General features: G+C 41.9%; 1 protein-coding gene across 3 annotated transcripts in view; it reads right to left on the bottom strand.

Moving 5' to 3' along the window:
• AUTS2 (activator of transcription and developmental regulator AUTS2) overlaps positions 1–17,464 on the bottom strand; it is a 1,136,649-nt gene that overhangs the window by 974,628 nt on the left and 144,557 nt on the right. The gene's annotated exons all lie outside the window — the stretch shown is intronic.

Genomic DNA, 17,464 nt, shown 5'->3' with positions numbered 1-17,464 from the left:
AACAACTAATTCTACTCAAACCCACTACATGAGTCACCTGTAGACAAACCAAATATTTATCAGAAAATTGCAGCAGACATACTGCTAAACTGAATGCTTTGTATGGTCCTGAGGGAGATAAACAAAACCAAAAGATGGCACTTGTACAGAGGAGGATAAAATGTAGTAGAAGGGACTGTCACAGATAACTACAATCCAACTGGTCAGGCATCATTATGACAATACCTCAAAGGGGGACAGTGACTAACCTGCCCTGGGATGGTACAGGGAGAGGGTCTGAAAAAGCCTTAGAAAGTTTCACAAATAACATTTAAACGGGTCTTGGGAAGATATGGGCAGAAAAGGGCATCAGGCAGCAAGCACAATATGTGCCTCAAAGTAAGTAAAGCCTCTACCGACCTTAAAGGTAGACTTTACTATTTTAAATAGCTCACTGGCTAGGCTCTTGGAGAGAATGTACCCTCTGGAGTTAGCTAATGAACACATCTATAAGCCAGGGAAAGAAAGACAGGGCAGGCCACTACACATGCAATAGATTGGTCATCTCCTTCCTGGCCCCTAATGATTCGCGGTGACAGAAGAGAAATGGCAAATGATGTTGGTCCTTGATGGTGTTGTACGCCTGAGGCCTCAGTATGGAAGGACCCATGCGGAGAAGAGAAGACTAACCCATCAACCCCGACTACTGTAATAAACAGTGTAGAAGGATCTAGAAATTCTCTCTCTCATCCCATCCTTCACACCGCACTGCCTACATGCACACAGAACTGTTCACTACTATGACTCACAGGAAGCTCATTTCCTAGTCTAATATTCAATTTTCCTTAAAGTATACAGTAGCATGGGGTAATAGTGGATTATCGCTTTACATATTTTTCCAACGATACCACTCTAAAGGCAGAAGAGAGGTTTTAGAGAAACATACCTGGACATATTCCATCAGATTTTGTGGGAAACTGTAATGTCACCCCAACCTTTCTCTGAACACAAGTATGAGAAGCATGGCAGTAGGTAGACATTGGAGCTCAGACTTTCTAGCATTCAGCTTGCCTCTCCACCGTTTAGCCCTTCATCCTGAGACGATCTGTCCTCTAATGAAGAAACATCAACCCACAAGGGCCAAAGTGAGACATGGATGGTGTCTCAAAGCTCAGAGGTATGCTGGGGTGAGTAAATGACTGAGAAGCGCTCACCTGCTCAGGGTCAACTCAAGGCAGTATGGAGATCAAAGCCAAAAAATAACAACAACAATAATAATATTTACCCAATTTAAATGCATTTCTTAAAAATCCAGCTGCTTATTGAAAACAGTATGGTGGTTCCTCAAAAAATTAAAAATAGATTTATCATACGACCCAAAAATTCCACTTCTTGGTATATATCCAAAATATTTAAAAGAGGAATCTTGAATAACTATTTTTACTCCTCTGTCCATAATGGCAATATTCTTGACAGCTAAGAGGTAAAGGCAGCCCAAGTGTCCATTGATAGATGAATAGATAAGTAAAATGTGATACATATACACAACAGAATTTTTTTTTTTAAGATTTGATTTATTTATTTGACAGAGAGAGAGAGAGAACACATGCAGGGGGAGCAGCAGGAAGAAGAGGGAGAAGCAATTCCCCACTGGGCAGGGAGCCCAGTGGAACTCAATCCCAGGACCTTGAGATCATGACCTGAGGTGGGGGCAGATGCTTAACTGACTGAGCCACCCAGGCGCTCCACAAAATAGATTATTCAGCCTTAAATAGGAAAGAAATCCTGACACCTACTACAATATGCATGAACCTTGAGGATATTATGCTAAGTGAAATAAGCCAATCACACAAAGACAAATACTGTGGGATTCCACTTATATGAAGTACCTAAGGAAGTCAAATTCATAGCAACAAAGTGGAATGGCGGTTGCCAGGGGCTGGTGGGGGGAGGGATTGGGGGCTCCTGTTTTGTCCGTACATAGTGTCAGTTTTACAAGATGAAAGGAGTTTTGAAGATTGGTTGCACAAAAACGTGAACTATACACTTAAAAATGGGTATGGTAAATTTTGTTTTGTATATCTTAAACACACACACACACACAGAAAACTAGTTGTCTGGATTCCATACATAGGACACAAAATTTTTGAAAACAAGTGAACTAAATAATGGAGAGTGAGTGGAGGAAGGTGAGCAGAAAAGATAACATAATTAGCAACAAGATTCTGGCCTAAGCAGAAGCCAAACCAGCATGCACCCAATCAAGAGATAAGATCAACATTCCCAAACTATCAAGAAGGTCCTTATATCCCCTCTAGATTCCTCTGGTGAATTCTTTTTTTTTTTTTTAAGATTTTATTTATTTATTCATGAGAGACACAGAGAGAGAGGCAGAGACACAGGCAGAGGGAGAAGCCGGTCCCATACAGGGAGCCTGATGCGGGACTCGATCCCGGGACTCCAGGATCACGCCCTGAACTGAAGGCAGGCACCAAACTGCTGAGCCACCCAAGGATCCCTTCTCTGGTGAATTCTTAAAATCTTTTAGAGGCATTATGAATATACTTACATGGGCAGCACAGAGAGAGGCACAGAGAGACCTGGTTGAGTCTGGGCTATAAAATTGTGGAGGACAATGAACCCATCATCTGTCTCAGGTCTGGTTCCACAGGCCCAAAAGTAACTAAGCATTCTTACTTAAAGCCACAGCCTCAGAGCCAAAGCTGCTTCTTTACTTGGCAAGCTTTAAACTCAAGGGGCTGTTTGTGCTTCTTCCTAAGCCCAAAGTAAAAAACTCATCAGCTTCCTAACACTGGCCTCCCACAACCACATTCCTCCCACGCTGGCAACACCATCACTAATGTGAATGGGGTCTGGCTGATAAGCGAAGTGCTGAAGCCTTCTAAGTGCTGAAGTCATACAAGTTTTGCATGTGCCAAAGTGTCGACCTTAGAAAAGACAGATCTAACCTTGCTAGAACCCCAAGTACCTCCTCTTATATGCTCCTCCTACACACTCATCACTTTCATATTTTAATTCAGTACTTTCACCCAGGTGTCAGCCAGCCAAAATGCCCTCAATCCCAGTTGTCTTTAAGAACTGCTAGAGAGGGATCCCTGGATGGCTTAGCGGTTTAGCGCCTGCCTTTGGCCCAGGGCGCGATCCTGGAGTCCCGGGATCGAGTCCCACGTCAGGCTCCCGGCATGGAGCCTGCTTCTCCCTCCTCCTGTGTCTCTGCCTCTCTCTCTCTCTCTCTCTCTCTCTCTCTCTCTCTCTCTCTCTCTCATAAATAAATCTTAAAAAAAAAAAAAGAACTGCTAGAGAAAGGTCCACACCAGCCAGTGAGCCCTGCACCTCTTCATTCATCAGCATAAGGACTCCCTTGATGGTTTAAAAAAAAAAAAAAAAAGGCCTCTCTGGAATAAAAGCAGCTCCTCTGACAGGCATTCATAATTCCAGAGGCAGAGCTGGGCCTCCAGTGTTCATCCCAGCTAGCAGGAGCACATGTTACATACATAAATCATGTTCCTGCCACTTCATGGCACTTCAAGAAATTACTGGCCAGTATTAACCTGGGCTAAATTGCTCAGAGAATTATCAAAAGCTATCTCATTTATGCTAGTAATGTTGGCAAGAAGAGAATGAAGTCCATAGCCTTGAGTGGCTGGCCTTCTTATCAGGCCACCCAGTGGGTGACCATGAGCAAAATTCTGGCCTTGGTGCTACAGCTTCAGAAGTTAAACAAATGAGACCAGACCCCATCCAACTTCAAAGGCTTTCAAAAACAGGGATGAAAATACACCCAGCTTTAAACTCTTAACAAAACCCTGTACGAACTCAGTCCAGAATGCTCACTGGGTACCTACCATGTTGGGTGTTACAAGAAATCTCAGACTGGGAGGAACCCAACACAACTTACAGCAGATGCATTAAATACACCAGCAGAGCAAAGTAGAACACAAAACTATATCCCCAGGAAGAAGTAAAATAATAATATTATTAAAACAGCAACAGCTCAACATCAGACACTGTTCTAAGAGCATCACACACACTCAATTTAAGAACCACCAGGACCCTATAAAGTAGGTACTCTTATTATCTCCACCTCACAAATGAGGAAGTGAAATTGCCTACAACCAAACAGCCTCAAAGTGGTCAACCTGGCATAAGCCACAGAGTCTCAGTCTGGCCACTCTGAAATATAAGAGAGAGAGAGATGATGGTCAGTCAGTGTGGTCAGGAAAGAAGTAACAGAGAAAGAGGCATTTGCAATGGACCTAGAAGGATGAGTGGATATTGTTACCAACATAGACATGACCAAAGATGACTTCTGTGCTTATTCTCACAAGGCCAGTCACTTATCAACAGTTGTAAATTATACTCACATTGGCCACTGCTGCCTGGGCTTCTACCCTCATAGCATGCATTTGAGAGAAACCGGAAATTCCAATACCTACAGGAGTTCCATCCAATATCCTCAATGGATCACTGAGTGATAGTGTCTCTCAGCGTCCCAGGCGTCTTCCTCCAGGCTCCTCAGCACAGTGGAGGCATCACCCTTGATGTACTATGCAATTGTGCAGAGGCAATTAAAGTATCCTGATGAAGGTTCACCCTAAATATTTTTAAAATGTCTTATTAAGGGCACCCCCGGTGGCGCGGCGGTTTAGCGCCGCCTGCAGCCCGGGGTCTGATCCTGGAGACCCGGGATCGAGTCCCGCGTCGGGCTCCCTGCATGGAGCCCGCTTCTCCCTCTGCCTGTGTCTCTGCCTCTCAGTCTCTCTCTGAATAAATAAATTTAAAAAAAAAAAACTTAAATGTCTTATTAAAAGGTGTGATACAAGTATAAGGTTGCATGATTATTTTTAAGTTCATCCTTTGCAGTCACTCATTTAGAGGTGTGAAAATAAAGCTTGTGTTTCATTTCTCACTTCTCATATTTCCACTTGATTAGCAGTCCTGTATCCCTGAGCTTTATGATGGAGGCACACAGTGGTTTGGGTCCTGTATTATAATTTCACACAAACAAAAATGTATTTATTATTCAATGATGAGTGGTTCTGAGGCACATGAGAGTAAAAACAGGCAATTCTCCTCACCTAAAACCAAACAGTTTACAGGACACAAGGGAAACTCAACAACCTTATGTAGGTTTTGGAATAAATAAAAATTTCTTTATTGTTGCTCCTTTTCTTTTTAAATTTGGGGCAAGATTCAGTTTATATAGGATTTTTAAAATCCTATCCCATACCATTCTTTTAACATTATTTCAGAAGTGAGACCTCTGCCACTGAAGATTCAGCAGCAAGTTTACTGCCAGGAGACTGTGTGTCACTAGACTTTATGAAGTAAATGTTGTCTTGGACAGTCACTGTGAGGAGGATAAAAATGTCCAGGAGGAGTGCTTTGGAAATCTGTAAAGTCACTACATTTTTTTAAGATTTTATTTTTAAGTAATCTCTATACCCAATGTGGGGCAATCTCCTTGTTGTCCCTACTCACAATCTCAAGGTAAGAGCGGCAAGCTCTATAGACTGAGCCACCCAGGCTCCCCTTCACTACATATTTTTAAAATTGTATGACCAGATGTGGAAATACCAACTCTCCAGAAACAATTATGTCAGGACAGAAACTAGAAACCAAATCCCAGTTGCTTCTCTCACCCTACCAGTATGCCACAGCAGCAACAGCCATCACTTCGGTCCTCTTAGATAACAAGCACTATAATGTTAACAGTCCACTAGAATATAAACTCCATAAGGCTCTACAATTTTGATTATCATGTATACCTCTATATCCCAGGATCAAAAATACAGTCTAGCACATAGTCGGTATTCAACTAATGTGCTGAATGAATAGAAAATAACTCCATCTAGCTTTTAATAAAGACCCAAAACACAGCCAAAATTTTATCAAGATAATCTCTATTGCATAGAGTTTATAAAGATGCAATGAAAGATAACAGGACAAGAACAGAGGTAAGCTCAAAATATTGGTCTTTACCAGGGAAAAACTTGTCTTTGTCTAGCCAAATTTCCTACTGTGAGAGCAAAGAAGGCACTTTCATAAGATAATTAGGGATTTAAAGAATTTCTTCAGTATTTGGGAGAAGCCTACATCCCCCAACCCATTTGATCTCAAATCCATGTACCTCCACATTTTCTGTAAACAATTATCCCTTCCCCTCTGTCCCTGACCCTATACCTCCCCTAGATCAAGGAAACACAAAACACATATGAAGACAATCTCACAAAATGGCTAACAGGACCAAACTGTTTAATGCTAGCACCAAAGGAAAAGCATTCTAAGTCACTAAATCAATAGGCAATGATAAACAGCAGACACCAACATCGCCCACAGCTAGTCACTGCCTTAGTAATGAGCAGTATATTTCAATTCCAATCATAGCCACAGTGGCCAGGCCAGACATATTATCTGACAAAGTTGGTAGATGTTACATTTATATAGCAACGCACCACCCAGGACCGCACAGAGGATCCCAGCAAATCCAGGATCTGCCTCTTTGCTCTGAGGGCAAGGAAACAAACTACTGCTCCAGTGCCATTTCCAGACAGCCAAAGCATGAATTTATTAGCATTGTAAGCTACAGACTTTTTGATCAATGAATTCCATCCAGTACACCAAACAGATTCAAGTCAGTAGAGGGGAAAGTAGAAAGCAATTCTCAGCAGTATACCACTGATTGGCCAAGACTGAATAAAAAGTTAGCAGACCACTAGGAAAATTTACCTATATTCAAAACTACCTGCAGCCATCTTATGTGGTAAGTGACTGACATAGTAAGTTAATAACTACAACTAAAGACTTATAAATTGAATTCTTTGAATCTCAAAACCTATTTTCCTATTGATAATACAAGATTTTGTTGGAGATGCTTTACTGTCATGTATAATTATTTTCAATGGACAGCAACTCTTTAATAAAGGAGTTAGACTTCTCCGGTCTCTATTAAGCCTCTCTAGAAAGCAGTGATTTATCAGTAAACAGTTTAAATATATTAAGGGAACCCCTCTCTATGGTCTAGAACTGTGGTTTCCCTGTTCTCATTACAAAACAAAACTTCATTTAAAAGAATTCATCTCCAGTGAAACTCTTTTGGTAAGTTTTAACGTAAACTGTAATTTTAATAGGAAAAGACACTTATATTTTGGCCAGGTCTTTACTATTTATGTTCAGACCACATGACGAAAAATAATTAGCAAGTTCAAGGAGAAAGAAGTAATTTTCATTGTCAATTTACTATTAAGTGTTTTTTCTTTCATTTATTAGGCAAGAGATCAAAATTCAAAATGCACACTGAAATTAAAGCATCTGTTTGAATGTGCTCCTCTGAACAACAGAAAGGTAAAAAATTAAGCCCTTAAGGACCACAAAAACTGAAGACATGAAGACTTAGGAGTCAAGTTCAGTTTTTTTTCCAATCTTTGAAATGGGTCCTTTGGAGGGAAGGATAAAAAATAAGGTCTTTAAAGCCATAATATATAACAGTCATCCAAAGAAAGATCTTACTCAAAGGACCACCTGTTGACAGGCACCGAGGAGATTTAACTCCCCAATATACAAACAACATGCAGTGGCTCAGAGGGACATCAGATGTTTGAGAACTACTCACAAAGGAGCAAGGCATGTTGCTAAATCCTCTCAATAAGAAGTACAGCATAGGGATCCCTGAGTGGCGCAGCGGTTTGGCGCCTGCCTTTGGCCCAGGGCGCGATCCTGGAGACCCGGGATCAAATCCCACATCGGGCTCCCGGTGCATGGAGCCTGCTTCTCCCTCTGCCTATGTCTCTGCCTCTCTCTCTTTCTCTCTCTGTGACTATCATAAATAAATAAAAATTTAAAAAAATTAAAAAAAGAAAAAGTACAGCATAGCAAGGCTCCCAAGGCAGATAGCTACATCACCTTGGGCAAATTATCTAACATGACTGTGATTCAGTTTTCCTATCAACAGAATGGACCTACCTCATAAGGTTGTCTTATGGATTAAATAAGCAAAAACTTACAAGGTGTTTAGTACATATTCAAAAAGTGTTCTAAGCATCCTAATTATTATTATCCTCACTAACATCTATATTTTCTTTTTTTTTTTTTCCTAACACAAGGAGGAACCAGGCCCTCACTCCAAGCATTAGTGATAACAAGGGTAAACTGTTAAGTCTAAAATGATCTAGCAAGCCCATTTCCTACCCTAGAATATCAGGCTGCATGATCATCTCTGACCCTAGAGCACACAAAGAAAGGCTTATCTCACCAAGTGTCTCTCCAGTGAGGGAGCTCAGAAGGCGGTTAAAGAAAAAACGCTGTAACCTTGATGAAGTTTTGGAATACAGGTGAGGTCCGGAGCCGACAACCAAGAAATAATTCTTGAGACGCCTTTGGTGCAAAATGGTAGTTTTACTAAAGCACGGGGACAGGACCCGTGGGCAGGAAGAGCTCCTGCCCCAGGACTGTGAGGGGTGGCTGATACCTGGGAGTTGGGAGGGGTTTGAGGATAGCCTACTCTAAGGAATTTTGGAAGCAAGGTTTCCAGGACCTTAAGGGGACTAGCTATTGTTAGGAAAAGGTCACTTATTATGGTCTAATAAACCCTTAGTCATGAGACCCTTTAGATGTATATCAGCGGGCCATATACTTGGGAGGATGATTGCCAAAACATATCATGGGGGGTTAGAGATAACAGAACTTTCTAAAGGAGTTTTTATATGTTAAAGTAGACTTAAAGGATCCTGGGGGTCGGGCTAAGATTGCCTTCTGCCCTTAGCAAAGTATTAACATTGAGGCAGTCGAGTCCATAGAAGAATGTCCCTCTTCCTGTTTCAAAGGCTTGTCAATGTGCTGCCCCAGGCTCGTACCTTGTCCTCAGCTAGCCCTGCGTTGTCCCATCAACCTTAACAACCAAAGGACAACTTTTAGGGACAAGGAGATTGGAAAATCCACTGGGGCTTTCAGCAAGTAATAAATATGTCAATGAGCTTCTCTAAACTCTTAAAGGAAACTCTTTGTTCTCTGGCTTCCCTAATACATTTTCACTGGAAGGCATCATGGCCATTCCACTGGATCTAAGTTGGGAACCAAACATAGTGACAAGATATTTTGTTCTTATGTCTATTCCAGATTACCTGAAGAGATGGAGGACAGAGGAGTGACCTAAAACTAGTCCCTGATTCGCTTAATGGGGATCAGTGAATTGGAGTCAGAAAGTTAATGGGACATTAATTTATCCAAAATGTTGGAATGCAGCACTGTGAAAACTGAAGTCTATATATCCAAACCTATTGATGAACAATAGCAGCAACAAAATAAAACAGTCCTGGTGTCAGCCTTACTTATACACTAAGTGCTTCATGGCCAAACAAACAAGGCTCAAGCTGTATTTGCAATGAGACCATCACTATCCAAGTCCAGTACTTGGGAGAGAAATCCACCCTCAGGATCAGCACCTCAGTGATTACAGCAGAACCAATTAAATGTAGTCATCTCTCAGCAGGCCCTAGGAAGCAAACATCCTCACTCTTCAAGAATCAAATCAAAGACCACCTCCTCTGTGAAGCCTTCTCTGATAAGCCAGGCATAGTCACACTGTGTCTTGAATGCTCCCTGTCATTCATTCAGAATTCTTTTGGCATATTTACCCCCAGAGAATCATATTTTTTCTGTATTTCCCCACCCTATTAGACTGTGAAATTTGCAGAGGAAGCACATATTTTCTTTTGATTTGTACCTTTGCTGAATGAATGAATGAATGAATGAACAAACGTCACAGGCTGGGGTTTTAGTTGATTCATAGGGTGCTATGTATACTTTATGTTAAATGGTTGAAACCTATTCAAAAGAAGAAGGGGCATAAAATAAATGAGTTAGATTGATTTTTTAATAAACTAGAGGCAAACAGTATGAGAGGAAAGGTAAGAAAAAAAACCCCACTAATCTCTCACTAATGGAATGTTAAATAAAACACACTGGAATAAAAATAAGGTATACACCACTGTGTCAACATCATAGCAGAATAGATATTCAGCAGAAACACACTGTGTATTACCCACCTCTCTCTCCAAATAAATCAAAGGGATCTAATCCAATTTCAAGAAAGGATATATAAATGATAACTGACAAAACCCTGCCCAAATGGAATCTTATATGTCAGGTAAAATGCTATAGAGGGACTCAGCTGGTTATGTAAATAGAAAGGAAAGTGAAATCAGAGCCTGTCTTGCCAGCAATTCTATCACAAAAGAGCAATCATTACCTCTATCACCCACACAACAGTCGCTTCTCTGAAAGCCTTGTCACCAACGAAGATTACTTCTTCTGGTCAGTCATGTCCCTTAATCCACTGAATCATAAGCTTCATGAGAGCAGGGACTTAACTTTGTATAACAACATCCCCACCACTTAAATAATGCCTGCCTCATAACAGAGGCTGAATAAGCACTCATTGAATGAAAGTGGAAAGGAATGAATGGGGCAGTAAACAGAGAGGAGCGGGAGAATTTATCTTCTTTGAGAAAAGTCCTACATGTCTTTGTACAAGATGCAGAGCACTGAAACAATTCAAGCCAATTTTCCCTACAACAATTTTGGTGTTTCTAATGAAAAACAAAACTAAGTTTTTTGTTGTGTGTGTGCATGTGTGTTTTTAATCAGCCAGAGGAAAGAATTAGGTATATCTCCATTCACTTATTTAGCAGATGTGTACATTCTAATCCACAACGTTCCAGGCACCAATACTCTGTGCCAGGGAAGGAACAGACAACGAGGAGAGGCATAGAAAAAGAAGATCTTGTCACAGCCTCTCCATGAACATCATTAAGGCATCTATCTACCCAATATCTTGATCAAAACCAGTAGTCACTAGCAAGTCAGCCCTGCATCAGGACACAAAGCTCAATTCTGACTGGTACTGTTCAAGACGAAGAAATCAGAAAAGGCGACAGAAGCATAAAAGAGACAAGAAAAGACAACAATGAAGAAAGGTAAGAACAACAACTAGAGTCGTCTGGCCTAGAAAACAAGGCTGATTTCATTAGAGGTTTCAAATACACAAAGGACTTTTATGATAATCCTGAGCATTTCCACAGCTCTCCGTTCTTTCTGAGTAAGGCCTGTAATAGGCATTTCCTTCTATTGACTTCAGAGATGCCTTCCTCGAGTCAGAAGTGAATGCCAATATTTTGCTTGCTGATATGTAAGCAAGGGCTTAGCATTCCTAAAACACACAAATGCTAGTTTCCTCCTTCCTAGGCTTTAGCAGGCTGGCTGTAGGCATTTCTTTCCCACCCTATAATTTCTTCTCCGTCTTTGTTAAAACCGTAAGCACATCTGCAAAGACTAAACATGACACTGTAAATGACTGCCACTTCCTTCCCTCCCATACTCAGCACCCTGACTACAGAAACCAGCCCACTTCACCCACATCTCTCACAGAGTTTCCATGGGGCAGGTGTCCACTTCACTATCTACAGCTACCACATCCACACAAGCCAGTTATCCTGACTCCATGACCTGTCGAGAGAAAGCAGTAGATGGCTGGGGGTCAGCCAAAGTGTGGTCTGTTTGCAAGGCTGGGTTAAATCATGAAGGTATATGGCACTCAAGGACAACTATGAGTAAAATATGAAATCATTCAGGTTTGTAGTTCAGCATCTTTCCAATCTCCAGCCTGTACTCCCCCTTCCCAAATGTCATCCCTCCAACTTCTATCACAAGATACTCAGTGATCTATTTTTTTATCCTACATGCCCAGAGTGTCCACTAAGTAAAAGGCAAAGCTCTAGACTCATTCCCAGAATGAGTACCCAATGTATTCACCTCTCAAAAACAAACAAAAAAAAACTAGTATTAATAATCAAGAGAGACTGTTAGATAAAGAATGGGGACAACAATATAATTAACAAGGACTTCTCATGGTTCTCATCATAATGTTGTTCTATCACCCCAAATATCCCCAAGGCAACAAATAATAACATCAAATTCATAAAATCAACTAGGAAAAAAGAAGCCAGGTTAAAATGAAAATTCTTCTAATTATTTAGCTAAGCAATACAATTCTTAGGGCAAAGGAAATAATTTATTGGTCAGATCTTTTTCAGAGACAAGTTTCCCCACCCTTACTCTAATCTCCATGCTTAATGAAGATGATTAGTTTTTGGTGGGGTTGACTGTTGTTTTAATTAAAGACTATGCACCAGAAAAGAGTCAAATTATAAAGTAACCCCAAAATAGCACGATCCTCCATGCCACCATCTCAGCCTCGGGTGCTTGCCCTGCATACACCATCCCACTATTGCCTCCTTAACCTACCAACTAAAATACTGGATTTATAAAATGGGGCTGACAAATTCATTTTCTGTGAGACTACAGGCTCAAAATGGTCTGCTTCAAACCTCACTTCTGCCCGCCCTCCCCCAAACCACTTGACAGGCGACCCTATCAAGTCACTTAACCTCCCTATGTCTCTAATCTCTCAGCTGAACAATTAATTGTGTTCCCTCATCTCATGGGAATGTTGAAAGAGACCACTATTAATAGACTAGTCCTTGCAAAGTTATTTGCTAATGCAAAAACACTACATGAGGGCTGTGTCATGGGGACAATGGGGAGGTGTAATGGGAAGAGAAGATTTGGGGTTTGATGGAATCAAATTTAAATCCTGACCCTACAACTTCTCACCTGCCAGGCACCTCAGGCAAGCTACATATCCTATAAACTTCAGTTTCTGTATCTGCAAAATGGCAAAATATACCACCTTCCCCCGGCTGCTGCTGTGAGAATCAGATGAGCTAATGTACATGGAGTACTTAAAGTTCCAGGCACAAAGAAGGCACTCAAATGCCAGGTTCCTTTGAACCTAACAAAACCACTTGCAACTTCTCCTTGACACTCACACTGGCAATGTCCTAGATAAGCCCCACATGATCCCCTGCCTGAGATACTGCAGCAAGTTTCTATATTCCTATTTCCAGTCTCATCACCATCCATCCTTCATCATCCATCTTGCTGTGAGTAAGTATGACCTTTGAAAATGCATCTCTCCTATTATCCCCTGCTACTTAACATTCTCCAACAAATCCCTACATCCTTCAGAGTTAAAGTCAAAAGCCTCATAGAAATAGAAAAGACCTTTCACTACCTGGCACTCACCACCTTTAACCCCCACTTCCTCCAAACTGTCCTTTGCTGAGCTTCCTACCAAACCATACTCATCATTAGCTCCTGGGGCTTCTCTGTGTGCTGCCACATGAGCACCTCTGCCCACCACAGTGCTTGGGTTTGGAGCCAGAGGCCACAGAGGGAGGCGCTTAGCATTCTGGCTTTCTACACAGCCTCTTCTTTAAAAAAAAAAAAAAAAAAAAATATTCATTTGAGAGAGTTCGCCCATGCGTGGAAGCGGGGGGTGGGGATAGAGGGAAAAAGAAGGAATCCTCAAGCAGAATCCCCACTGAGCACACCCTCACACAGGGCTCAATACTAGGACCCTGAGATCATGACCCAAGCTCAAATCAAGAGTCACCCATCCACTTAACTAAGCCACCCAGGCACCCCCATAGCCTCCTCTTCTGGTTTAGTTCCCCATAAAGTTACCAGAGGAAGAAAAGGAGCACAAGGGCACTCTGCACACAACAACACAGTAGGCAGCAAGAATCAAGACAGATCCAGCTCTGTCTTCCTAAAGGTCACTGGAAAGGATGTCACAGCTGAGGCAAAGAACAGGCCACTGTTAGACTGCAGGTGAACAGCAGAAACCAGTCTGGGGCATGCAAAGGCTCATCACCAGCTCACTTACAGCTCCTACAATGGCCTGTAGGTCTTAGAGCCTGAGCTCAGAGAGGACTGCCAGCTCTCCCAGAAACTGCAGGAACCCAGCTGTCTTGTCTTCTGGATATAAGCTCCACCAGCTCTGGAATGGAGACAAATCTTCCTTGTGTTAGAGGGTATTTGCTGCTGAGCCTTAACATTTGGCAAAACACCACAACTGACTTTTGGATAAGTGCTGTTCCGAACTCACAGTGATGAAAATACCACCCCACAGTTCTGGAGCTCCATCCTATTAACAGAGGTCTTTCACAAACATCACCCATAGTGATGAACCCTCGCAGCATCCCAAATTATGGGCATCCCCAATTTATGGATGAGGAAACCGCTTTAGAAAAACAAAGTAATGTCTCCAGAGCCAAAACAGCAGAGTCCAGTTCCTCCCTGGACCCACCAATCCTGTACACTCAGAACTGTCCATCCAAGGAGCCCCTGAGGAAGGAAATTACTGAGCCTCTCTAGAACTCGGCAGCTTCCTGAATCACTCCTCTCATCCCTTTTACTGAGCACAAAAACAAACAAAACAGAGGTCAACAGGAACAATTTCCAACTCACTGGCACAAGGTATGAAAATGTCCATGTTACATACACCCAGATGCACCCCAGACAAAATGCATGAGAGCAAGCCAGGCAGTCCCTCCAAAGACATAGAAGGGAACCCCCCTCCCCTGCCGGCATTTCTTATATTCCAGGCACTGTGCTCTCCATTCTCATGTTATATGATCACACTGAATTTTTCCAATTGTGAGACAGCAATTACCATTCCCATCTTACAGATAGGAACTAACTTGCCCTATGCCATTCAATGGAGCCAACATTTCAACCCTAGGTATTTCTTTTTTTTTTTTAATTTCTTTTTCTTTTTAAGTAAACTGTATCCCCAAAATGGGGCTCAAACTCATAAACCCAAAATCAAGAGTCATATGCTAAGACAGCCAGGTGCCCCATAAACTCCAGATATTTCTCAACTCTAGGTAATACACAGTCTTTGTTCAGGAAATATGGCTTCCTTTGAGAAAAGTATGCTGGAGACACACAATTACAAGTTAAGTATCACCTAAAACACACAGCAGCCACAGTTCCAGCCCTGCAGCACACCACAGATCCAAAATACTCCTTCATTCTAATTTCCCCCCTGCTCCTCGATCAGTGATCCTGAGAAATTTATAATAGTTTATCTCTTTCCCCACTGATAAAGAATGCTTTCTTCCTAAAAGTCATATTTTTCCGTAAGTGACCCGAAGGACTAGAGAGCAAAAGAACTCTTATGAAATTGACAACTTTCCATCCTCTCAAAGATTAATTCACTATAGTTACCCCACGAGTGTCACAATTTCAAAAAACCATTTTTTAACCCAACAATTATCCTGATCAAAATAAGTCTCACACAAGATTCTGACCTTAAATACTGAGTGTAAGTAGCATTGATTAAAAGCCTTAAACTTATCCTTTTATTGGCAAACACATTCTGGGGCAGTTATTCATGGCATCTGGTTCAGAAATTAGATACAGAGTTAGCTGTAGATTGATTAGTGCTTAGTATAAAGAAGAAAAAGACTAATTCCTGTATTATTCTTGGCTCAGCAAGCAACAGCCTTGGCTTGGATCCATGACAAGGAGCCCAGAGAGACTCCAGGCCCAATCTGTACAACAGGAAATGTGGGCAAGCCAAAGCTGTGTTCTGACAAGTCGTGTTTCCTCCCACTGGGAGACTGAACACCTCTGCAGAGAGCCAGGGCCCACCCCAGCCTGCTCACTCTCTCAGCAGTCAAGCATCCCACTCTTGGTAGAGGATACACTTTGAGGAGCCAGTGCCACCCCAGCTAAACTCAGAGAAAGGGCTCCTTAGCCAGCACTGGGGCCCTGCCTGAGCATTGGAGGAAGAATTCAGGCACACAATGAAGAAAGGGGCAGAGAGGTAATGAGGCAAATCAGAACCAGTATTGATCACAGACATGGCCATGTGTAACTTTCAGTGAGTACTGAGTGCTGGGCATTGTAACAACTTTGGGTTTTAAATAAGACATTTAATCTTTGCAACTCCATTAGGTAAGTACTATCCTATCACCATTTTGAAACAAGGTACCTGAGACACAGAAAAGCTAATAAGTAAGGTCCAAGGTCACATCTAGCCACTGAGTGATAGAGACAGATTCAAACCTAGGAAGTCTGAGTTTCAGACTCCTGTTATCCTAAACACCATACTGTACATCTTCAAGATGGTATCTGGCAATACAGTTGCAGTAAACTTAGCAAATATCTGTGTTATGTCTATTTCTATGTAGCTAAAAAGTCTGTATGCTGAGAAACAATCCTACAAGTTCTACAACTAATGAGTTAAGGCCTAAGGTTCAGGCCAATAACACAACCTTTCACCCACCCACTTCCAAAAAAGTTTCACATGCACTTGAGAATTACTTTTCATTTTTCCGGTGATTTTTTTAAGGTTTTATGTATCTATTCATGAGAGACAGAGAGGCAGAGACACAGGCAGAGGGAGAAGCAGGCTCCCTACAGGGAACCCGATGCAGGACTCGACCCCGGAATCCCGGGATCACAATCTGAGCCAAAGGCAGACACTCAACTGCTCAGCCACACAGGCGTCCCTCCGGTGATTTTTAGTTAGTAAACCTTCACAAAATATGTGCAACTCATTTTTCTAAACAAAAGTTTTGCCCTGTACTGCTTGTTATTATCCCTGCTTCTTATTTTCCAATGCTCCCCCCCCCCCCGCCTTTTCATTCCTTCCATAGCTCCTACTGCTTATTATTACAGGAATAGGTTCTGAAGACTGGGAACATCAGGTTTCTATTTTAGCCCATTCTCTAATTTCTGGGTGACCTTTGACAAATAGTACCACAATTTCTCAAAACTCCGCCCTCCCTAATCTGTAAAATGGAGATAAGACCACCAGCCTTTGTGGATGGTTCAGTGAAATAAATGATGCTTATGGAAAACACCTGGCTCATAGCAGGCACTCAATACTTGTTATAGCACCCCCTCTGCTTTTTCACTTGGGTCAGACCTTGGGCCTGAACACCCAGAATTCCAAGAGCCTCCACCTTGGACTTCCTCAGCTCCCCACCCACTTCTCCACACGGTCACACACAAACCAACATTTACTTCTATGTCAGCAAGTCTAAAATTTGGGCCTCATCATAAACAGAATGAGAAAACAAGTGAATTCACCAAATGCACTATAAAGCCTACACATGGGAGTTATTGTCACAACTTGAATATCTGCAAGGTATTCAGATTCCTTGTAAACTCCTCATCCCCAGGCCCTTTCCAGATACTTCGAAACTTGTCTATTCAACCAGCCCCTTCAGCTCAATTCAAAGGATCAGATGTGGCCCATTCTTTTTCTGCAGCTCTCCTGCCTCCTTTCTGCCTGTAATGCCAGGGTGGTTTTTAAAACAAATGAGAATGGCACTCAAGAAGCAAAATGAATTCACTTAGCTCTGTGCTCCCTTCTCCCTTGCTGTTATTTATTTCTGTGTATTTCACTAGAAGCAACATTTGTCAACATGGCAGCAGAGAAGCCGCAAGCCAGGGAGAACTGTTTTCATATAAAACAAATAACGTAAGCGGTGCAGGAGTGGTTTTGAATAAAGCTGCCATATGAACGGCCACACAGTGTAAAAGCCCTTGC

The sequence above is a fragment of the Nyctereutes procyonoides genome, unplaced genomic scaffold (genome assembly GCF_905146905.1).
Source record: "Nyctereutes procyonoides isolate TBG_1078 unplaced genomic scaffold, NYPRO_anot_genome, whole genome shotgun sequence".
In the NCBI taxonomy this organism is placed as follows: Eukaryota; Metazoa; Chordata; class Mammalia; order Carnivora; family Canidae; genus Nyctereutes; species Nyctereutes procyonoides.
This window is presented reverse-complemented; position numbering and strand designations above follow the sequence as displayed.